The following is a 24,161-nucleotide window of genomic DNA, read 5'->3' as shown; positions in this document are numbered from 1 at the left end:
AGAGAGAAACATGGATCGCTGCCTCCTGCAAGCCCCCTACTGGATAACCCAGGCATGTGCCCTGAGCGGGAATCAAACGGTGAACTGGTTCATAGGTCAATGCTCAACCACTAAGCCACACGGGCCAGCCAGAATAGGCTTTTACTCCTGAACAAAAACATTCAGAAAAATCAAAACCAGGCCCTGTTGTTAGAGCATCACCTTGATACATCAAGATTGTGGTTTCGATCCCTGGTCAGGGCACATACAAGAAGCAACCAATGCATGCATAAATAAGCGGAACAACAAACCAATCTCTCTCTCCCTTCTTCTCTCTTTGTAAAAATCAATCAATAAAGAAAAAGAAAAACCAAAACCAAAGAGGAAAAAAGAAGAAAAGAAAAGATGTAAAAAAAGAAAAGTGGTAAATCGAAACCAGGAAGATCTGTATTTCCCTGCTAGCTGCCTGCCGTCCATCTTCATTTATAACTGACAGGCTGTGGCACGGCATTTTTATTTGCAAAGAATCTTCAACCTCAGAGGGTTCCATCACAGCCTTTGGAAAGACTAATTTAATAACCTCTGTGTACAAATGGGGACCCAAGGCCCAGAGGCTCGCAAAGGAGCCGAGGGTCAGAGGCAAAGCCAAGAGTGTTTCTCTGGATCCTCATGAGTCTCCCCATCTTGGCAAAATGCGCACAGCAACACCGAACAGCTCTCGGTGGACAGTGATTGAAGCTTTTGAGGAGTGCGTCAGGAAGTATATGATTTGGTCTTTTTTTTTCCCTTTTCAAATAGACATTATGAAAATAGAGCCTGCTAGTAAAGCAGGATTTCATTAAAAAAAAAAAAAAATCCAACCATATGAAGCGTGCATTGGTTTCATTCTGTCAGAGCTGACATTCTACCTGCACGTAATTGGGTTTGTGAATGACAAGTTTCCAAGGAATAAGGCATGATTCAGAGAGCAGAGATCCTGAATTCCCCTTTCTTCCTTCCCTCTACCCGGCAACAGCCCCTGCACCCTCCGTACAAAAGTTGCAGCGATTAATTCATTCGCTCCCACATTCAGAAGCCACAATCTGCTCTTCCATGGAATACACATCCCTGCAGGTGCAGGCTCTCTTTTGAACCATTTCCAAGTTCTCTGGTCATCTGCACCAGTGACCACACTGGAGGCTGACTAACAAATTATTTCGATTAACTTATGTACCGTGATGTGGAAGGACTCATTACAAAAAGATTGGGTATGTATGAGGGGTCTCATCTTTGAGATGTTGACAGGTTATTTGCAACACTAAACTCCGAACCATCATGTATTGTTTGGCATGAGAAGTGATAAAATGAAGGCAAAAAATGGATCGTCTTTTATCACACGATTCTGACAAGTTCACGTCATATACTGCAGCATTCTAGATTTGGAGGGGATTGTAATCATCATTAAGTCCCTTTAAAATTTTTCCTGCTCTCTCTCCTTCACTCCGACCCCCATTTTTAATGAGAGGAAAATACCTTCTGCAGAAGGACTCACATGGAAATAATTCAGTATATAGTGCAAAGCTGCCCAAGTTGATGTGAGGGAAGAAGACCCTGAACTCAGATGCTCTCAGGCTCAACTTCCTAGGTCCCACAGGCACCAGTGTGGGAGCCAGCATGCGCCCTGGACCTCTCAGGTCTTTTCCAGCACTTACCCAAATGTGAAGGAGGTGCCCGATTCATGGATAGATGATGGAAAAACAGAGAGAGAGAGAGAGAGGTCTGTCCATGGCTTTTAAAAGACAATCCTAATCATGAAGCTCTGCACATAAATAATGATATGATTCCAGTTTCGAGTCCTTTGGCAAAGATGCTCTAGGGGCAGTAACGTGCCCCAGCGGCTCTGACTGGATAGTCCCACAGGCCCAGGAGCTGCATTTCCGCCGGCATCCCAGGTGATTCTGACTCACTTGGAGGACACTTTTCTGCAGTTCGTCTCTTAGGAGGCAGCTCCTGAGGCAGAGTACAGCCTGAGAACCGCTGTGTGTCCTACCAACAGAGCTGATAGTCCCTGCAACTCTGGGCAACATGTATTCATTCATTCATTTTATTATTTTTAAAATATATTGTTATTGATTTCAGACAGGGGGAGAGAGAGAAGGGAGAGAGAGAGATGGAGAGAGAGGAACATCAATGATGAGAGAGAATCATTGATCGGCTGCCTCCTGCACGCCCCCTACTGGGGATTGAGCCTGCAATTGGGGAATGTGCTCTTGACTGGAATCGAACCCAGGACTTTTTGGTCTACAGGCTGACCCTCTATCCATTGAGCCAAACCGGCTAGGGCTGGGCAACATACATTTAAAAAAATCATTTCTTCCTGCGCCAACTCCTCCTGATGACCATGTCTTAAATGCTGACGTCACTAATCCCACCTGTCACTCAGCTGGGTACCCCCTGGGGCATTGGCAAGAAGGTGCTGATGAGAGGAAGGACTACACCAGCCACCAGAATGCGCCTGGTTGCCAGCCCTGCCATCTGTCCTCCTGCTGTGGTATGGGCTACTCTGCCCAAGTCCATGGCCAGATCAAGTTCAGGCCACTTTCAGGCACAGGGTCAAGGAGCGGACTGCTTACAGCAAGCATGTCAAACTTGCGGCCTGTGGGTCACATGCCTTGTTTATTTGCCTGTGTTAGCCTTTGAGTTTGACATGCTTGGCTTACAGCGTGGCTCAGCCCCAACACAGACCAAGTGATTGATGGGCATGCACAAGGCCAGACTCAATGTGGCAACGCTTCAGGCAGACGACATCAGGTGTGGGAAAATGCACCTTGGTTCAAGGCAAAGTGCTGAAATAACCCTGAGGCCTCCAGAGCTTTTTGCTAAACAACAGATGTGTCCTAGGTATTCAGATTCTTCCATGACGCCAGCTCACCACAGGCTCCTTTTATTCTTCCAGAGAGGAAATCTTTTTCTCCTTATAATTTAAAGTTACTGCTTCCTTATCCCTAAACAACAGCAAAACGCAGTTAATGTGGAAAAGGATCAGGAATTACATAGAAACCAGAAGAAGGAAAATATTTCAAAACCCTCCCAGTCCCAGAGATAACCCTGTTAAACAGAAACAGCTGTGGTCCTCTTGTTCCCTTGTGGTAGGAAACGAGACCAGATTTCAGTCTGTTCCCCCTCGGTGCGCACCAGGAGCCACGCCTGGCCTGGGATGACGATCGAGCCAGAGCCACCCACGTGTGCGCACACTGCAAGGAGAGGTGCATTATCCAACCCGATACGTGGGTCTGTTCTGATCTGGTTCCCTGTAGCAGGATCAGAGAATTTATTTACACAGCCGGGAAGATGCCGGCACCGTGGGATTGCATATATATAAATGGGCATCTCAGAGTTAAGTTAGGTCCCTCAGATAAAGAACATCTGAAAACCAGATTTTAACATCTATCGACTTGCAATTTTCTGTGCTGGTGGGGAGAGATGGGCGTGGCTAATTAAAAACCACCAAGCCTTGGCTCTGAACTGCGTCTTTGCACATCAGTCACATACTCTGGGTGCTGCAATAACTTACATCACCGCCAACCACCTGAAGGACCGGCCCTGGCAGGACGGGCTCAGCGCCGCTGGGCAGGACTCTGGCTTTCTCAGTCTGCTCTGCTGCCCAGTCCCCTTGGGTTGCCAATGCGAGCATCGTCTTTTCACATGCCATGCAAAGCACCAGCCCAAAATGAGCCAAAAGTTATTCTGAGTTTACTACCCTTTGGGAACACCTTTCCCAGGCTTTAGGAGGTAAATCAGAGTTTCTCGGGAAGAGAGTTTTTACTGGGTTGCAAGCTGCCGGGAAGTAAGTGGATAAAGAGACAGCGGTTCTACATAACAAAAAAGGCATCACCCCACTGTGCTTAAGTGAGCCAGTAAGGACGGGAAGCAGTGCTCACCTGCCCCAAGAGATTGCTGAGATCATCCCACCGTGAGTAAGTCGGAGTTGTCGAAACTGAGCTCACAAAGAACGCAAGCTAAACTGTCCCCCCAAAACTGCACAGGTCACAGGGCTCCAGCGTCACCCGTCACCTTCCACATCCTTCAAAACATGTGGAGGATCAGAATGGCAGAGAGGAAGGCAGACAAAAAATATATGTGTGGGGCACAGCTGGTGTGGCTCAGTAGTTGAGTGTCAGCCCATGAACCTGAAAAGGAAAATGGGGGACGGGATATGGGGGGACTTGCAACCTAGTTCAGTATCTGGTTAAAATTGTAGTCTTACTTCCTCACTCTGACTGACTTGGGCAGAGCTAACCCCAGGGCCCACCACAGCTGATTTGGGCGGAGCTGCGGAGCATGCCCCCAAGGCCCCACCAAGACTGACTTGGGTGGAGCTGTGGGGACCCTCAGGGGCCGCCACAGGAGGAGATACATAGGTCAGAGCCTCCCCATAAGTTCAGTTCAGGCGTTGGATCCAGAATTCCCCTGGACTAGCAGATCTGCGAAATAAAGGTTAAACTTTCCTCCCTCAGAGTGCTGGCTGATCATTCTCCCGTGCATTCTGCTGGCTGATCTTTCTCCCATGCATTCTGCCACAACAAACCAAGAGGTCACTGGTTCGATTCCCAGTAAGGGCACATGCCCAGATTGCTGGCTCAATCCCCGGTAGGGGGCGTGCAGGAGGCGATTGATGATGTTTCTCATCAAAGTTTCTATCTTTATCCCTCTCCCTTCCTCTCTCTCTAAAAATCAATACAGACGTATTTTAAAAATATGAGTGAGGGCTGGCCTGAAATGAAATGAGGGTGCTCAAAAAGGTGACAGCCTGCCCCCAAAGGATCAAGGAATCAACACAAGTGAGAGCTCCAGGGCCCTGCCTCTCGCCTCTCATTCCAACATGTGCTTCGGCACTGAAGGATGGCAGGGCAGGCTGAGCACCGTGGCTGTATTTTCACTATTAGCATCATTTCTTACATTTATGGAGGGCTTATAATATTCATATTATTTTCACATAGTTTATCTCATTTATTCTTCTCACCGGTCCTGAAAAGTTGGCATTTGTATTCATTTCACAGATTTAAAAATGTGGGTTATGCACTCATAAGCCACCTGACTAAAGTCAGACAAATTAGAACCTATGGCCTCTGACTCCAGACCAGTGCTATGTTTACCACCTTGTTTTAAGTAGCGTGGCCAAATCTGCCTTCCTTCTTTTCTTCTGTGCACCTTTCCATCCTTCCCACCATCAATATTCATCCATATCCATTTATGCATCCAACCATATTCATCCATATCCATCCATCCATATCCATCCATATCCATTTATCTATCCATCCATGTTCATTTATATCTATCCATCAATATTCATCCATATCCATCCATCCATAGTCATCCATATCCATCCATCCATATCCACCCATATCCATTTATCCATCCATGTTCATTCATATCCATCCATCAATATTCATCCATATCCATCCATCCATAGTCATCCATATCCATTTATCCATCTATCCATATTCATCCATATCCATCCATCCATATTCATTCATATCCATCCATTCATCCACCCACCCATCCATATCTATTGATACATTCAACCTATCAACCAACCATCCAAGCAGACAACAGTGGTTGAGCATCTACTGTGTGCCAGGCACTGTATGAAGATATCAGGCATATAGCACAGGGAAGGCAAGTACAAAGGCTCTGAGGTGGGAAGAGTATGGCATGAGTCACTCTCAGAAGGTGGTGTGTGTCCTCCCCTCTCCCATCAGTGTCTGCATTGATGACAGTGACCAAACTGGCTGAGCCACTGGTGCCACCTTAGTGGGCGTAGGAAAGTTTTTCCATTCTCCTGAATTCCCTTCTCCTGGGAATTCCTATATCCCTCTGTCTTGATACGCAGACATCAGCATATTCTGTTACCTGCAGCCTTCCTGGCTCCTTAACTCCCTCACTGAGCCACAATATTTTGTTTTCCTCCCTTTCTGGCAAACACTCCATCTGAATGAAGGACCCAGGCATGAACCTTGACACCTCCCCTGTCAGGAAGCAAGATTTCTATCTCTGTGAGAAAGGAAAAATGGTTTCCTAATAAACACAGAAGCAGAAGGGCGGAGACCATGACAGGGCCAGCTGGGTACGAGGCTGGTGTGTGCTGGGAGCCAAAACCCTGCTGCCTGCCCTGTCCCACTGCCTGCCCTCGCCCGGGCCCCGTGGTTCTGGCCATCTGTGCCATGAGGAGCTTCTCTCTCCCTGGCGCTGCCAAGGCTCGGGTAGGATAATTCTCAGTGGCAGTTGTTTCCTCTCTTAATTCATATGTCAGCTCATACTTCAATTAAGAAATACAGAGTCCTACTTTAGATGAATTATCTTGTAATTTTTTAGTAGTGGATACACATTCTTTCTTAAAATAAGCCTCCTGGATGACTTTTTCTACTTTGGACATCTCTCACCACACTGTGACTTACAGGTATGATGTCTCAGCAACACGGCAATGTCTTAGATTGGGTTTCCCCAGAATCGGATGTTCGAAAGACATGTGAGCATAATGAAGTTTGAGGGTAATCCCCAGAGTCCTGCAGGGAATTGGAGAAGGGAAGCAGGGGAGGGAAGGATGCTGACACCCAGCAAGGTGACAAGCAGGCTGGAGCTTTGCTCAACTGTCACTCAGTTCAGTTGAGGAGGTATAGGATGGCATAGATAGTCCTCAGAGATGTCCCACTGGAGTCAAGGTTGCAGGGGTATTTATGCACCATTCCCTACAGCCACTGGGTGAGGACCACTGCTGGGGCCCCCTGGCCTACTCCACACACAAGACAGGTCAGCTCAACAAAAAGCTGCAGTTCCTACTGCGGCAGGAACCATGGGTCAAGTACTCTGGAATGGTGAGTGCCAAGGGGGAAGAAGGGAATGCCAAAAATATTTGCTGCAGGCCGCTTTACTTATTAAACAGTAATTCCCTGAGCATCTACTATGTACTATGCATTCTGATAGGTGTTGCAAAGAATTAAACAAACAAACAAACAAATAAAAACCAGTAAGGAGTCCCTGTATCACTGGGACATAAAGATACAGCCACAGCTAGACTATAACTTTCAAAGTGAAGAGTAATTGTGGGATGTCCAAGACAATGTCCTTGTTCTGAGGAGATAGATGCTGAAATACATATACAGGTACAGCATGGTATCTGCAATTTATTTCCAGATGGCTCAGCAATAATAATAATGTGTGGATGTGGGGTAGCAGGAGGGAGAGAGGAGGAGGAGGAGGAGGAGGAGGAGGAGGAGGAGGAGGAGGAGGAGGAAGAGGAGGAGGAGGAGAAGGAGGAGGAAAGAGAAGCACAGATGTGGCAAAATGTGAACAATGGAGAAATCTAAAAGGGTGCATGGAAATTCATTATATTATTCTTTTAAGCTCTACATACATTGTGATTTTTCAAAATATTTTAAAACAAACAAAAGTGAAAAGTACTTTGACTTTGTTGTTGGGTCAATGACTGATAGAAAACCAAGCACTGTGCTACAGAGAGTCCCTATTCATGAGAAGGGAGTGTCTCCCAGAGGAAGCTACACCTGAAGGTGACTAGGCAAAAACAGAAGAAAGGGGTATTTCTGACAAGTAAATAAAGGAGTGGAGGTGGAAGAGAACATGGAGTCATCAAATATTGAGAGGAGCCCTAGCCAGTTTGGCTCAATGGATAGAGTGTCGGCCTGCAGGCTGAAGGGTCCCAGCTTTGATTCTGGTCAAGGGCACATGCCCAGGTTGCGGGCTCGATCCCCAGTAGGGGGTGTGCAGGAGGCAGCTGATCAATGATTCTGTCATCACTGATGTTTCAATCTCTCTCTCTCTCTCCCTTCCTCTCTGAAATCAATAAAAATATATTTTAAAAAAAGATATGGAGAGGAGTCTTAGATGGTGACAAGAGGCTGACACATGCAATCCATGGGAAGGAGGTTTCCTTTATTTGAAAACGTGTTCACAGCCAGGGAGGAATCTGCCCAGCAAACGCCAGCTAGCTAGTTCAGATGGTGATGAGTAGACAGAGGGAGCCTGCAAGGCAGAAGACCATGGCCACTGATGGTGTCTCCATGGCAACACTGCTACCTGCCCCACTGCATTTCTACCCAAAGCTGTGCGTATCTAGAGAAGCTCCGATTTCCTTAGCTACTGGCAGACCCACTGCTCTGCTAAGAAAAAAGCAAGGTGGGTGAGTGGCGGTTACTCCTTGTGGGTAGATTCCTCCACTTCACTGTGCCCACAGGCTCACCGTGACTTTACAGCATGTTTGTCTTTGCTGCACTAGATACAGCATAGCAAGTTCCTAGAGCTCCTCCTTTGCAGATGAGCCCTTTGCAGACTAACACCCCCACCTCCAAACTGCAAGGCAAGAACTGGGAGATGCCACAAAACATCTTTGCCTTTCTCTCTTTCTCTTCCATGCCATCTGCTGACAGTCTCTACCTGCCTTGTGGCAGAAGCTGGCTAACCGCATGTAGACAAGAGCTGAGACCTTAAATATCCCCTAAGGACTTGAAGGCAGTCTACATAGTGCAACCTTCGATTCTGGAGGCACAGTGACTTGGGTTCGAATCCTAACTCTGCCACGTCACTGAGTTGCTGTTAGAATTAAATAACTTAATACATGCAGCATGCTTGGCACAGCGACACCTGATTATGCTGGCCGGGCCGCATGCTATGCGTAGGGATAGAAAGTAAAACAGGTAAATAGATGTCGCCATGGTGCTTGCTCTGCAGAAGTTGACCTGGGCCTTAGTACTGTATTCTAGTTGGAATGGAGACAGATCTAAACCGGTGATGAACAAGTCATTTTTATGTCTTTATGAAACACCTAGAATATATTAAAGGTGTGCTAGGCGGAGCAAAGTGATTTAATTACCATCCTTACCAAAAGATTACTAAACCTTTACCATGCTTTCAATATTTCAAGGTTACACAAGTAACCTTTTTTTCTTACCAAGATACAGTAAGATTGACAGGTTGGCTATTAAATGAATGATCCTGGGACTGATTAAGCACTTCAGAGCTCACCACACACTTTTAACCCAGGCAAGTGTTTGAACTGCCAAAAGAGCAAGATGGTCACTGCCATCCTATAGCTGGAGAGAGACGGTGAAGCCCTGAGGGCCGCAGGCTGGGCTTGTACTGGAGTGTCTACAGTTTCAAGTCGACTTGGTTTCCCCCCAAGACATGGGAAGTAATGTCAGTTTGGTTCCATTTCTAGGGTCCGATTTTCCCAATTTTCTTTGGAGGAAAACATTTCTGAGGGATCGGTGGCCTCAGTGCTAAGCACTTTCCCATATTCTTAATTTAATCCTCAAAACGCAGTCCGAGATAGAAATGATTATTTTCCTCATTTTACAGATGGGAAAACCAAGGCTCATAGAGTTGCTGGAACTTATCCAAGCTCTCGCAGCCAGATGATAAAAATGAAGAGCAAACCCAAATGTGCTGGCCCCAGCGCTCTTCACCAAACACCCGAATGCCTTTCTGAGGCCCCTTCCGACTGGCTGCGCTGGTCCCTGAATCCATGTAAAACAAGTTGTGCCTCTTTCTCTGCTCACAGAGAGCCCCCCAAATCACTGGCAAGTCGTAGGAAATTCTTAAGTGGCTGCTTATTAATAACATTTTCAGTTTATATTAGGCCGCCTTTCATCCAGGGGAACTCGGCCAGCCCCATACACAGAGAACCACTGAGATCCAGTCATCTCTGGGGTGGACGGGGGCCAGCTGGCAAGAGCATCCCTCAGGGGCTCAGCTTGTGGGGAATCTGGCAATGGTCACACCCTTCAAAACTGTCCGTGCTGAGGCTCAAGGCAAAACTTCCCAGAAATCCGTGTTCCCCTGCGAAGGAGGCCAAAGGCTCAAGCTCACCCCAGCGGACTTGGGAAACAAGGGCATCGAGACTCTGTGCGCTGACCAAACACTGATGCTGGCGGTGAACCTCTTGATTCAGACCAAGTTAGACCAACAGGGAAAGACCTTGCCTTCAGGAGAGACCTGGTGCAGTCAAGTCCAAGGGAAAAAACAAAACAAGTCTCTCAGGGCATCTCACAGCAGGGACAGGAACAAAGGCAAGATCCTGGCTTCCCTTCTTCATGCTGGGTCTCTGGAGAGGATCTGGCAGTTTTGTTACGAGGCAGCACTAGCCTCCTCCTTCTGCATCATGAGGAACAGAGGGGAGGACACAGAGAAATAGCACTTCCTGGTTCCATGTGCTGTTGGAATGAAGCCCTTGGTGAACATGGTCTACAGGAGTAAGGTTTTGAAATCATTTAAAATTTGTTACGTTCAGATTTGACAAGGTGATGGTTGAAGGATGTTTGCCTCCTAGAAGACTCTTCTTCCCCAAAGTCTGTTTGGGTGTAGCAATGCCCACACAGGCTCGGTTAGTTGATACAGTGAACACCCCCAGCCCAGACTCTTGTGCATGGGGTAAGTCTCAGTCATTCATGCATCGCCTCGTCTCACCATTTCCATATCTTTACTCCCCTAGTCCATTGCACCGTTGCCTCCTGCCTGGGCCATGGCAGCAGCTACTTCTAATTCCCTGCTTTCCACCCTGCTCTTCTAGAGCCTATTTTCCACCAGCTGTTTGTTTTTTAAACAATTGTGATAACACTCAACAATCTTGCTTCAAACGTGCATTGGCATGCCCCTGCAATTCAAATGAAGTACACTGTTCCTTGACCCTGGTCCACCAGATCTGACAGAGAATCTGGCCCCTTCCTCTCTCTCCACTGCATTTTGTCCGACTGCCCGTCTTGTCTCCCATGTTTCAGCCTCACTGACCTTTCCTTTGTGTTCTGAACTTGCCAAGGCCCATCCCTCCCTTAGGTTCTTTACTGGGGCTGTTCCTCTGCCCGGAATATCTTCCCCTCTGCTCTTTAGGACTTGGCTAATTTTCATTGTTCAGTCATCACTCAAAGGTACCTCCAACAAGGACCCTGCAAAAGATCCTCCTCATTCACTATCTATTCTATTTTCCTTACATTTTTTTCTCCTAACGTTTTTCACTATCAGAAACGACCTTACTTGTTGATGTGCCTAGTATGTTTTTCCCGCAGTAATGTAACTTCTGTAAGGTCAAGGAGCTTACCTTGTATCTATCTAGGACAATAAGCATTCCATAGGTAGTTTTTAAAAAAGTTAAATCTCGAATGCCTAAGCCCAGAATCTAGCTTGGTAGTTCCAAACCAGCAGGCAAGGGCTGTTCCTGGGCATGCAAACAAGATATGATCAACATGTAACATTTTTCATTATTTACTTTATGCAAAATAATTAAAAATATATTTTACTACAAGTGTATCTTCAAAACCACACCTGAGGAAGACTGCCTCTTTTCCTGGATTAAATGGAAGTATGCAAAAAAGGAGGGTTAGGGCAGAGGACAATGTGTTTACTGTGGAGAAAGACCGAGACCGAGAACTGTACCGTAACTGTAGTGTAATTTATTCTGCTACATGTATTGCAAATGTCCAATATTTGAGAGAATGTCTTGAATATAGAAAGACTGAAAACTCCTGGCTTAACTCAAAGTAAATGTTCAAAACATTGTTAAATGAGTAATAAGAAGTATCTGAAACACAGAAGAATAAGTACACCTGAGGTCTTGGTATCTGAACCCACAGACCTCAATTTGTTCATCTGTAAAATGGAAGAGAAGCAGGGGATTCTCTGTTGAGCTTGGCATCAGCTGGGGCAGCCATGGAGAAAGTGTATTTCCACAGAGGACAGTTTTTTCCAGTCCCACATTAACATACAGAGTTTTTCCTGGATGCATTTACAACAATCTTTCAGCCACTCTAGCAGTTCTTAACCTTTTGGGTGATTTCATGTCTTTAAGAATCTGATGAAAGCTTGGACCCTCACCCTTAAAAAAATGAACATATACACATTCACAGAAAATTTAGCATTTAATTTCAAAAAGTTCATCGGTCTTCCTTCTCTGGACCTTTGATACTCATGGATCCCAAGTTCAAACCACCTGGTTCAGAGAAGTGGGTAAGTGTAAAAGGTCTTCTCTCATATTCACCATAGCGCAGATTCGGTGCCTCGTATCTTACAGCTGTTATATTCTCATGCTCTGCAAATGTTCTTTTAAAAACTCAAAGGAGAACGTTAGATATCAGAGTTACCATTGAGGATGCCGAATCTTAGCAATTCAATGGTACAGGGTTTCAAACAATTTTTATGCATAGCAAGGGCAAGCCACCTTGATGTGTAGGCAGCCAAACTGACAACGTGAAAGAAAGTCAAGTCCAAGCTCGTCTAAGTCAAGCCCAGTGATTAGGCTGCTTTCCACCTGTTCACCTTTCAGAAGCCATTCTAGCCAGGCCCAAGCTCCTGCTGCTGAGAAAGCAACACTGAATTCTTTGCTTGCATGTTCACTCTGCTTCCTACAAGGCAGGTGTTTCAAAGTGACCCAACCTGCACAGGAAGAATGGGAGGGCAGTGGGCTGGGGGCAGAGTGTACATTGCTCCAACTCATGGCAAGCTTCTAGTCTTGACAGGCATTCTAAGCAATTTCTGAGATGATGAACTCAAAATGCAAGTAGTAATTTAAACGAACTTCTGAATCTTGACGGATAAGCTGTCAGGGGAGCTGCAGTTGCTGAGCAAAGAGCAGCCACCCCCTCTGCACTGACCACACAGCCAACGAATGGTTGGATTGCCCAGAGCAGCAGCTGCCAACTGGTGGTCCAGGGACCACTGGCAGTCCGTGAGGTCTGAAAGGTTGGCGACCGCTGGCCCGGAGGATGCCTACCAAAAGCAGTTCTCTGCAAAGGCGGCACTCCTCTGGGAGCCTCACAGCAGGGACGCTGCCTAACCACGGGTCATGAAAAGCGACAGGAGCCTCAAGAACAGTAACCGTGTTAACCGGAACAACAGGATGTATATCCCAGAGAAAGAAAAAAATCAATGACAACCTTGATTAAACAAAAAGTCAACTAAAACTTTCAATAAGTCTTCAGGTCATCCACTTTGGGGAGGAAGAATAAGGGGGAAGTAGAATTTCTTTTCAGCATACCTACACAATTCCCAGGTGTTTGATAAATATTTACTAGCTGAAAAGAGAACCAACTTCCAGGGAGTTTGCAAGGTTAAACCTCCTGGGTCAGCTCTAACTGATGGGTAGAGGCTGCCTGGAGTGTTGTGTTGAGAAGGATTCTGAGGTTGTGTTGGGTCTTGATAGGAAGAGTGTGGTGGTCATTAGTGAGGTCTGCATTGGACAGGACCTGCCGATGCAGGTGCCGATCTTTGCCTTATTAATACCACGGTCCTGACATTCCCAAGAATGGAGTTAAACCATTCTACACATTCAAATAAGAACAATTTTCCCCACTGAAGAAGGTCTTCCCTACCATTTAAATAGAAGCTTCTGGGAGAATAACAAGGAGGAATAAGGGAAGAAAGCAGGCATCTGTTGATCCTGCAAGGTCACAGGCTGCTGTCCAGTGAGGTGAGAGATATCAAACCAACATGATGCTCATGATTAACCACCTTTGACTTGCACTCACAAGGCAAGTTCACTGGGAAGTCAGGTTCAGGATCATTATGTACATGGCTCTCATATCCGGAATCACAAGCTTCTCTCAGTTGGGTAACCCTGCTCTTTCTATTAAGGCAGAAAAGTGATCAGATATATCGTCTAAATTTACAAAAAAAAAGATTGAAAACTAATGGGCTTTAATTATAAATAACCAGAAACTTGGTTAACCATAACTTCCCATTCTTCTAAACAATCCTCTGAGCTAACATTTCCCCTTGTTGAACTATCCCAGCCAACAGAGCAAGCACACCTGCGTTCTTCAAAGCTTCACAAAGCATTTGACTTTAATTTATATAAACTAAAGCATTTTAAGTGAAAAACCTCATTTAGCCAGCAGTTATACCTTGTAATCTCAGGTGGCCTAAATATGTATACGTGCACAATATATCATATAAGCGAATGTATTTACTTATGGATGTTTGTGCAATACACACACAAATAAGTTCCAAGATCCTTCACATCTATTGCCTCTGTAAGTTGTGAAGGCTCCAGAGCTACATGGGATGAATTCAAATCCAGCTTGGTCACTTACTAGCTTTGTGACCTGGTGCAAGTCATTTAACCTCTTTGCTTAGTTTCTGATGAGTGCAGATGATACCATCAGGTTATCACGAGGAGTAAATAAGATAAAGTACATAAAACAGTGAGCATTCTGCCTGCCACAGTGTAAGCTGTCAGTAAATGTCAGTTGTTAATATTTGTATTATTTTTCAGAAGGAGAAACTGAGTCACAGAGCAACTAAGTGATTTCTTTGAGGTTTACTCAAGTAAGAAATGATAACACTAGGACTAGAACCTGGGCCCTCTGAATGGAGTGGCATTTTCTTCCCTGTGGAACACTTTATTCCTATTGTAAAGGTGGCTGAGTATCACTAAGGAGCTTGTCAGAAGCAGCATCTGCATCTCAGCATCTCCCCCAGGTGTGCACAGTACCTGGAGAAGCCCGGGTCACCAGCACTCTGCAGAACGCGTGAAGACACAGCGCAGCCCAGAGGGCTTCTCAGGGCAAAGGCAGCACCAACACGCTGAGGGACCCTCTCCCCTCCTCACTCCTCTGAAACATCCAAAGGTCAATGTTTTTTCAGGTCATTCTCTAGAGCAGTGGTCACCAACCACTGGTAGTCCGTGTTTTATGTACTATATCTTATTTACTCCTCGTGATAACCTGAAAGGTTGGCAACTGCTGCTCTAGAGGGTTCCTGCTTCTCAGATTCTAATACATTGTCAACACAGAGAGGTCAGGTCCTGATATAAAACCTGACCTTTTAGTTGCCCACCCAAGAGCAGCGCACCATGCAAATCACACCCCTTCACCAACAGGGCTGCCTTCATTCTTCAAGTTCGCACTTACCAAGGTCAGTGCCAGATGAGAACTTCACAGTTCATTTGATTCAGGACCTTTATTTTAGGGAAGAAAGAGCTGAGGCTCAGACAGACAAACCAAGAATTCTGGTTGGAACCTGATGTGCCTGGAACTAGAGATTAAGAGCCAACAAGCTCGGCCCCTGTCTCTAGACTCCAGCTGGTGCCCATGGCCACACCTTGGCCCAGCAGAACGTCCCATGTGCCCTCGCGTCCAACAAAGGGCTGCTCCCGCTGGTCTGCGGCTTCTCATCCTCATCTCAGTGTGTCTTACTGACTCTCCAACCAACCTCACCCTTTCATTCCAAAAGCCACACTCAAAGCTGTGGGTGAAGAAGCCATATGATCTTTTTATGCCTGACATATTCTCTTGGATGTTTCCAATTTTACCAAAAGATCAGCCGAAGGGATTTCAATTCAGCAGCTAAACAATGAGGTCTTTCTCAAATGAGGGACCCATAGAAGAAAAAGCATTCACAGAGGATATTACAGTGAAAAGTGTAAGGAGGCCTAGAGTGGTGGACATTCAGGCTTTGGACTGCAGTTATGCTAGATTTGAACCCCAGCTTCACTCTTTCTTACTGTCTGTGTAATGCGGCCAACTTACTTAACTTCTAGGAGTCTTGGTTTCTCCAGCTTTCATGTCAGCTAGCACACAGTAGGTGCTCAATTTGCAATAGTTATTATTTCTTCTATACATTTACATAAGCACTAACACACAGACTATCTACAGACACATAGACACCCAAAATATACACTTCTATATATACTAACAGCTGCCCTGAAAGCCAGCGGTCCCGGCGACCACAGAAAGCAGGGCTGTTTTCAGCTGAGTCCTGGAATTTTCATGAACAAGTATCTCTGAGGACTCACAACTGATGAATGGATGCCAAGAAAAGAGCTGGAAAAATGGCATCCCGCCCAACTAAAATGAAATGCTGAGAATTCCTGTCCCGGTTACTTTTAACCCTGGATGGGGCTGGGTAATACTTGCAAGGTTGGATTTTAAGGACCCAAGGGGTGGGGGTGGGGCTGGGCCCAATGCACTCCCAGTGCCAGAGGGGCAGAGGCAACTCAAGGCGGCCCCTGGTCGCCCCATCTCTGTGCCACCCCCAGGGTCAATGGTGCCTGGCCCTCCTGGGCTCCAGGACGGGTTTCCATGCAGCAGCTCGGATGCAGAACCAAGAAGACGGAGGAGATCATTATTGCTTCTTTCTTGCACAGGCTCATCCCACCTGACTCTGGAAGCGCTCTCAGACAGGCCAGCCCGCCTTCCCGCTGCCTTCCCTGTTCACTGTGATGTCGTCCCTGGACCTTCCGCCCCTCAGTGTCGCTGTTCCTCTTCTGTGTCAGCTCTCAGAAAAGCCGAGGCCTTGGTTCAGCCAGCTTGATGTTTACAGACCCGACAGCCAACTGTGTTTGCCCTCTACACCCATCAAGGAAAGGCAGGCTCATGCTGTACTGGAAAACGGGCCCTTTTAAGTTAATGCACTTTTTAAAATGGTCTCTGGTGCTCTGGGGGAAAGACACCCTGTGTGTAGCCGCAAGTAGGGTCTAGGACCGGAAATGGCTGCACCTGAGTTCTGAGGGACAGGTGGGGAGGGAGAGGCATTTCAGCAGAAGAAGCAGAGGCTGTCTTCTTCAGCTTTGCCCTTCCCGAGGGTCGGAGATGGCGCTGAGAGTCTCCCAGCTGCTTCTTCATTCGGCCTTCCTCTCCCCTCCTCCAACTCCTCCATCCAATCTCTCTTTCTCTGGCTCTCCTTGCTTCTTTTCTCCTCTCCCTTGTCCCCAGGGAAATAACAGAACAAGCAAGCCTGCGGGTTTCAGACTCCAAACAAAGAACCGCTCCAACAACAGGCCAGAGAGAAAAGGAAACCAGTCTCCAACCTCAACTGGCCAGGTCCCCGGAGGAGATTTTGGAGATCTGCGCTGCTGGAAGCTCAGTGTGATCTTATTGCAACATGTTCATCTCTGCTTCATTTACACACACACACACACACACACACACACACACACACACGCACACACACGCACACACACACGCACACACGGTATAATAACAATGAGAACGTTTCATTAAAAACCTTTACAGGTTAGGACAAGAGCCAAGTGGCAAGTGCCAGTCAAGAGCATCAACTAGGGAAACAGATTTTGTCCATGCCTCGCCCCCCACTTCTCAGTTTGTGACCATTCACAGCCATTGATCATAACCCGGAAGGAGAGGACAGGGAAAGGTTTCAGTGGGTCTTCACCCCAATGCCACCTAGAATTTCTGTCTGAGAGACAGAGCATTTTGACTCTTGTGTATCTGAAAACAGCAGAGAAGAGAGCAGACCATGGCTTGGGGCTTCTGAAGACTGAGGTTTCTGCTAATTCAAGGCAGGGCAGAGGGGTGGTGGGCAGAGAGGTGGCGGGCAGAGGGTGGCCTTGAGCCGTGCCCACTCAGCCTTTGCAGTCAATGCGTAGTTGACGGGTCGAGATTTGTCACCAGCTGTGTCATTTAGGCTAAGTCATGTTTATGTTCCCTCTCTGGCCTGCAGTTTCCTGTAAAAATGAGCATTATAACCACTGCCCCCTGGTGTTCGCAGGTTGAGATTACGTGGGAATATGAAGGTCCTCCACACAGGAAGGAAATAAAGCCAACAGCTAGGAGGCACCGGGAACTGGACACGGGCATGCAGCCATGGTGTCACAGCCACGAGTCCAGGGGCGTTGGTTTTCAGTTTTCACATGAAGAAATCAAAGTCCAGAGAGGTGAGGCAACTCTCTCAGGATCACAGATACAACCGGGAGACACGGGAGGTGGGCTATAGTCAACGTATAAATACCATTTCCATGCAAAACACAACTTTACTGAAAACCAGTGGCAACCCAAAATGATCAAGTCCCAATTCTGAGTTTCCCGAGAAAGAACTTTAGGCTAGACTCCTCTGGCTCCTTTAATTCATGGTTAGTTTGTCCTTCAGACCCACCCCTGTTTCGAAGTTCCTAACTTTAAAAGGAAGATGCTGGGAGGAAAGGAAGAAACAGCCATCAAATCATGTGACTGAAGTATGCTCGTGACAGAAGGAGGAAGGGCACGGATGTGGCAAAGGAATATCGTGTCAGGGGACAAAATCAGAGCAGAGGACTGGGCCATGGGCAGGTGGCAGGGAGGCCTGCTCTTTGCCCTGAATAGTTGACCCATGAATAGAAGTTACCCACGTGGTGGCATCAATTCTGAGGCACCACCCAGCAGGTGCAGCACATATTCAAAGGCCTCCCTGGATGGAGAAGAAAATGCTAAGTGTCTACACTGCAAAGAAAGAACAGAACTGCCTCTCACATGCAAAGCTGGAACAGAAGGGAAATGCAAACAGAAATCCAGAAATGCCTCCATTTGGGTCCTGCAGCTTTCGACGTGTGACTTGTCAGCTGCCCAAACAGGAGGGCTTCCTTAAGGGTGCCTGAGTTAAATGCTTTTCATTTTGCCATCCGGTCACTTTTAATTCTGCAAAGTACAGTAGCCCCGAATAATAGGCTTTATTCTATCAATCAACAGGGTGCAAAGCTGACTTGAGTGGGAATGGAAATGACCGTGACTGCAGATGGCACCTTCTCTGCCAGCAAGACCTTTCTGCAGAAAAATGGCTGTGAACATAGCACCTTTTCAGTGGACTATTTGGTTTTAGTAACAGTGAGTATAATCATATGCTAAAAAGGTAACAATGACAACAACAATAATAGCTAACGTTTACCAAGCATTTACTATGTGGCTCGCACTGTGCTAGGTGCTTTTCATATGTCACCTCATTAAATCCGTATACCTATCACCCTGCCTAGAGGTTCCATTGCTCTCCGATTATATAGACTGGAATTAGTGCTCAGAGATGAAACTCTCAGTGTCTTTAGCGCTTTCTGAATCCATTCTGAGCGCTTAAAACCATCATCCCATCCTGTCTAATCTCTAAGTTCCCTTTCCAATCCCTAAGCTTCCATCTATGCATCTTCCTATATTTCTATTCACGCCCCCCACCCCCCAACACACACACAAATACATTGCATGGTGAACCTTGACAACCCTGCCATTTAAAACTATGGTATTTTACTATTTCTGGCTGCCCCACGACTGTTTACAGACAACAATGTTTGATGGATCCAATGTGTTTTAATTTTCACATTAAAAAAGAATTCCCGAGGGGGGGGAATATTTGATAGAAAGGCAAAACCTTTACAAGCAGTCAAGGAGGGATTAAAATCCAAATTTTCAAAATATGGCAATTCGGTCAAAGTTGTGACTTCCTCTGGAGCCCATGGGAACACTCATCTTGACCCCTCTGTGTCAGCCATCACCAGCCAGGGAGCCCCGAGGCAGCAGCAGCAAAGCAGCCAACTTCATTTACTTTAGGTCTCACTGAGATGGTTTAAAACACTCTCCGGGAAAAGATATTCAAGCCAAGCAAATTGCAGCCTGGCACGCGGCAGCTCTGGTACACGGAGTCCGTGTCTGTGTATGCACGGCACGCTGGAGCCCTCCCCGGCTGGGGTCATGGGTGCACTGACTCGAGGCAGAGCTCTCGCTGGGGAGACAACCCTTGTACCTAACTTACACAAGAGCCACGTTTGGCCCGGTGGATGGCATCGCATCTGGCACAGACCACTTACCCTCTGTGATTTGGCCCAGCCTGGATTATTTATGGTTCATAAAAGTCCTGCTGGACCTGAGCATATTCTAAGACCCCATAACAATAATTGGATTGAACACCTGTTTTCATCGCAAGACCTCCATGGCAGATTAGTGATGCTAGGATTGGTTTTCAGGAAACCCAGAGAGAGGAGACCTAACCATGAACACTCCTGCAAGAAACCCAGTGTGGGGAACACACTGAGTCATGTTCTGGAGCTATGTCACCATTCTCATCTGAACGCTCCAGCTAAAATTAATCCCAAACAGCTGGAGCGTCATGACTTTACCTGGACGTCTTGGCCACGTCCTCGTTCCCCGGCTCTTCTGATGGTTGCTGACTTCGGAGCTAAAATGACTGCTGTGCACTGTCCCAGGTGTTCAGTTTTTAAACCCTCTCCCCATCTATTATTATTTTTAAAAAGATAACTGCACTTCTGTTAGAGAGATGCTGCTTTAATGCAATAGGACTTAGCCCTATAGCCGTGACATGTCACTTTACAGTTGAGCTTTCTAATGAGCATAGGGAAGGCAGAATGTGCCGTGCACAGGGCCACTAACCATGCCACCTCGCTAAGATAATGGAGGCCTCATGTCCTCCCCCAGTGCCAAGCCTCCAGACCTAACGCTCTCATCCTCGTCAGAAAACACGCTGCTGTTTAATGTGTGATTTAGAGCAAATTCCTTACCTACCTCCAAGGAAGATGAAATGCCCACTCTCTCCGGAGCTTCCGCCAGACCCTCTGAGCTTGTCAATTGCCCCAGTTCACTTTCGCCCCGAGCCTGGCTTCCAGGAATGCAAGCAGGACCGCAGGCAGCCAACGCATCTTCTTCTAGAAACCCTTCTGCAAATCTGGACCCTTCCTGGAGCCGGCAGCAGGCAGGAGCGAACTGCTCAGCATCTCAGCATCCACGCACAGCAAACAGCAGGGCTGCCCCGATCCTGCTGGGGAGCCGCCAGGCAGGGGAAAGTGTGACTTCTTCCCTTCCCTCCCGAGGATCCGATCGCTGATCCCACTGCCTTCCCGAGAACCTCGCTGCCGTCAGCCTGCAGGAAGTCTCAGACCCCAGCCTGAGCGTCACCAGCTGATCCGGAGCCAGCCCTGGGGCAACCAGTCAGCTGGTCGCAGAGCTCGAGACTCCAAACCAGGAAATGTGCGGCTTGGCCAAAAAATAATAACTGTCGGCGGAGGAGCTGCTGGAGGTGCCAGAGAAGTCGCTGTTGCAGTGCTCGCATCCTCCGCATGCTAATGAGGCCGTGACGTCAGCAAGCCAGTCCCGGCATCTGGACATCCTGTCCCCGCTGCCCAGCGCTGAGATTTATTTACATGTAAATTAGCCCTGCCTTCCAAATCAATAATCCCCAAGCCAGGGAGACAGAAGAAAGCCCTGGTTGGATGCAGAGGCCCTAGATATGCATCCTCTAATGGCGCACAAAAATATCACAGACAAGAAGGGAGGCTTTAAAGATATGCGTCTGTTTTTTCTTTTTCTTTTGAGAGTGGTGCTCTTATCTGCAGGGTGTCAGATCTGGGCAGTTATCAACGTGAGCGCCTGCTTCAGATTATACGCTGCAACAACCCAGGGGTGAACGCAGCTCTTCCCCCGCCCGCCCCCCCAATGCTGTTAAGCCTTCAAATGCCTCTACTTTCTTTTCTCTTCAACTTTCACTTCAGGGTGTTTGTTAGCTTGAGAGGATGCTGTCCTTGAATTCTTGTGCATTCCTGAAATAAAAGGCATTGGGCTACCTTCCTCAGCCTGCTTGGGTGGTGAATTAGTCACCCCCTCTTTTCACCCCTGACCTCAGCTCCTAGTGAGCGAGTGAGCATGGGAGATGACAAAGCATATATCTGCCCTGGGCATTTGAGGACATTTAGAGCCTCACGCAGCAGCACTGCTTCTTTCTCTCCATTCTACAGAATTGGAAGCTGAGGCTTTGAGTGGAGAAGGGCCTTTTCCAAGGTCTCACTGGGATTTCAGCAAGGATGGGCCAGAACCCACATTTCCTGGACTTGGGGCTGGAGCCTTGTTCCTTGTTAAACACCTTTGTGTCTCCCAATCTCCATTTCTCTGCACCAACAAAGTGGCCTATCCAAGCAATCACAGAGAAAGAACTCCATTGAGTTAGGCAGCCCTGGGTTCAAATCTTGGTTTAGTTTTTTGCTAGTAATGTGACCTCAGAAAAGTAACTTTGGGGGTCTTCAATTTCTTTGTCTGTACCATCCTTCATTCAATAAATATTTTCTGGGCACCTACACTGTGCTATGCATAGTGTCTGCTCTCCCGGAGCTCATGTTTTAGTGCAATACAGTGAAAATACTGAAGGGAACTGTGGTGAGGATTGACACAATGTCACATAAGTTATTTTTGACGTTATGAACGAGTTCAGAAAAATTCACCAAGGTTTTCCTTCCATCAGGATGGCCATTGTTTCTACCCTCTGAGCATTTCCATGCTGCCGATGTGGTACCCTGGGCCAGGTGAGAGGCGAGCACAAGCCAATAGTCTGGGCCTTGTGACTGTGATAAGCAGGTGAGGGTGGGTTCCTTAGGCGGAGGGAAGGAGGGCTGGGGGATGGGAGGGAGGTGTGTTCCCCTATGCACACAGCGGGTCTGAGCCGACACTCCTCCACCTGAATGAGGCACTGGGCTGTGCTCAGCCCTTCCAGCCGGAGCTCCCGAAGCTGCACATGAATTTTTTGTTGGATGTGGGGAAGTTAAACGGTCTTTTGTCAGAGGTAATTGTATTAATAATGCTTACTTTTTTCAGATGCTTCTCTCCGGTTCACAGACCTTTCATGGTGAAAATCACAGGACCTGGAATAACTTTTCACCAACAGAAACCGAGTGCAGTTGAAGGAGTAAAACTCCGCCTTAAGTCTCCGTCCCACAGACCAGAGCATGTGGGGGAGCGGACAAAACCCTGAGACCTCAACACCCGTCAAGAAGTAGAACACCAAACGCAACAGTGTGAAGCCACCAATGGCCGAGGGGAAGCAGTGACCTCTGACCCCAGTGTGGCCATGGACAGATCACCCCAACTTACTATGCTCCAGTTTCTCCATCTGTGCCCACTGCCCTCTGACCTCCTGCTGGTCAGCGTGATCATAGCAGAATTATGAGCAGCGATTCAGTGATTGTCTGTGATGCAATAAAGAGGAAAGCTGGAATACAAAGTGACCGATTAATCTTCATCTGGAATAGATAAGACACATGACTCTCAACTTCTTAAGAGGTGACACTATGACATGGGATCTGCGGCTTGCCTGGGGACAGACCCTGCCTCGGACACTTGCTAACTCCATGATCTGGTTCTCTTTGGCAGGAACAACAGTGCATACCCTTGCAGGGCTGTTTTGAGGATCAAATGAGAATGAATGTGAAGCACTTAGCATGAGCGGAACACACAGCAGACATTCAACAGATGTCAGCTAAAGGTGGTGGACGTGCCGGTGCTTTCCTGGGAACTTTTGGCACTAATCCGCTAAGTCACTAGACTTGGTTCAAAAGGCGGGAAGGAAGTGGGTACAGGAAGATGGCAGAATTACCCCCATTCCCAGGGCACAGCTCAAAAGCCCACCTAATGTGGGCGAGCTGCTGCAGGGCTCCTCCTATGGGAACATCACAAACACCTGGTCTGCTCTGCAATGGGGACGCAGCAGCGAGAATGACCAACGGCATCGGACCTCCTGCTCTGCAGCTGCACTGGGGACAGGAGGGCTCTGTCTGGGAAGTGTGGGCGCCTCGTCCACTCGTCCATGTTTCCATTCATGAACTCCTAAGATCTGTCCGTGACTGTGTCAAGCCTGGTAGACATCATGGTGACCAACACAAAGGTGGGCCCTGCCTTAACTGAGCTTGGAATTGCGAGGGGAAGACAATTCAGCAAGCGACTAGAGGAGAGTGGACTCGTGTTATGATAGTGCTGGTGCAGGGTTCTCAAAGGTCTAATTACAGGCAGGAGGGGGATGGCGCAAAGCAAGCTGCTGAAGGCCTTCTGAGGGCCTGTTTTCTGTGACCACCCACGGGAGTAGAGGTAGGGAGGGGGCTGGGGATCCATGCCTCGTCCTCGCAGATCACTGAAATAACACAAGCCATGGATCGATAATTCCTGGTGATAATTATTTTCATCCTGGAGACCATTCAGGATCGATTTTTGGAAAATACGCTGTCAGGTATTAGAAAAGGTGAGGCAATACCTACTTTGGAAATTTCAGAGATCTAGTAAACTGGGACAAAACTCACACAGTTTTTACAAAAAACAGATGAGCTTCCACATTCGTGACAGCAAACTTCTGGGGCAAGGGGTGGGGGAGAACAGGCAACACATATGAGACACTCGGCATTTAATGGGAATCTGTGGAATGCAGGACACTGTTGGGAGACAAGGATGCAAATGCCAACCTTCAGAACTTTCTATTTAGATAGGATAATAAGGTGTTTACATAAATGACCATGACTACTTACAGTATTTAGGAACAGGGTCAAGGAGGACAAGACTGATTGTGGTTGAGGTGATCAGAAGTCAAGAAAAGTCTAATTTGAGTCATGTGGACGGCCCAAAATAATTTATTTTAATATGAGAAAATATCCAGAAATGATCTAGAAACCGTAAGTG

General features: G+C 47.2%; 1 protein-coding gene across 3 annotated transcripts in view; it reads right to left on the bottom strand.

The window, feature by feature from the left end:
* PRICKLE2 (prickle planar cell polarity protein 2) overlaps positions 1-24,161 on the bottom strand; it is a 166,975-nt gene that overhangs the window by 108,401 nt on the left and 34,413 nt on the right. The window contains exon 1 of one of the 3 annotated variants that reach the window (XM_080671509.1): positions 20,238-20,773. The exons of 1 other annotated variant lie outside the window; for it this stretch is intronic. The gene's annotated coding sequence lies outside the window, so the exon portion shown is untranslated. Of the gene's footprint in view, positions 1-20,233; positions 20,774-24,161 lie in introns of those variants that run through there. One more of the 3 variants, XM_080671511.1, reaches the window with a different exon arrangement.

Source organism: Plecotus auritus, assembly GCF_963455305.1.
Source record: "Plecotus auritus genome assembly, chromosome: 6".
In the NCBI taxonomy this organism is placed as follows: Eukaryota; Metazoa; Chordata; class Mammalia; order Chiroptera; family Vespertilionidae; genus Plecotus; species Plecotus auritus.
The sequence above is the reverse complement of the archived record's forward strand: the minus strand, read 5'-3'. Positions and strand labels throughout refer to the sequence as shown.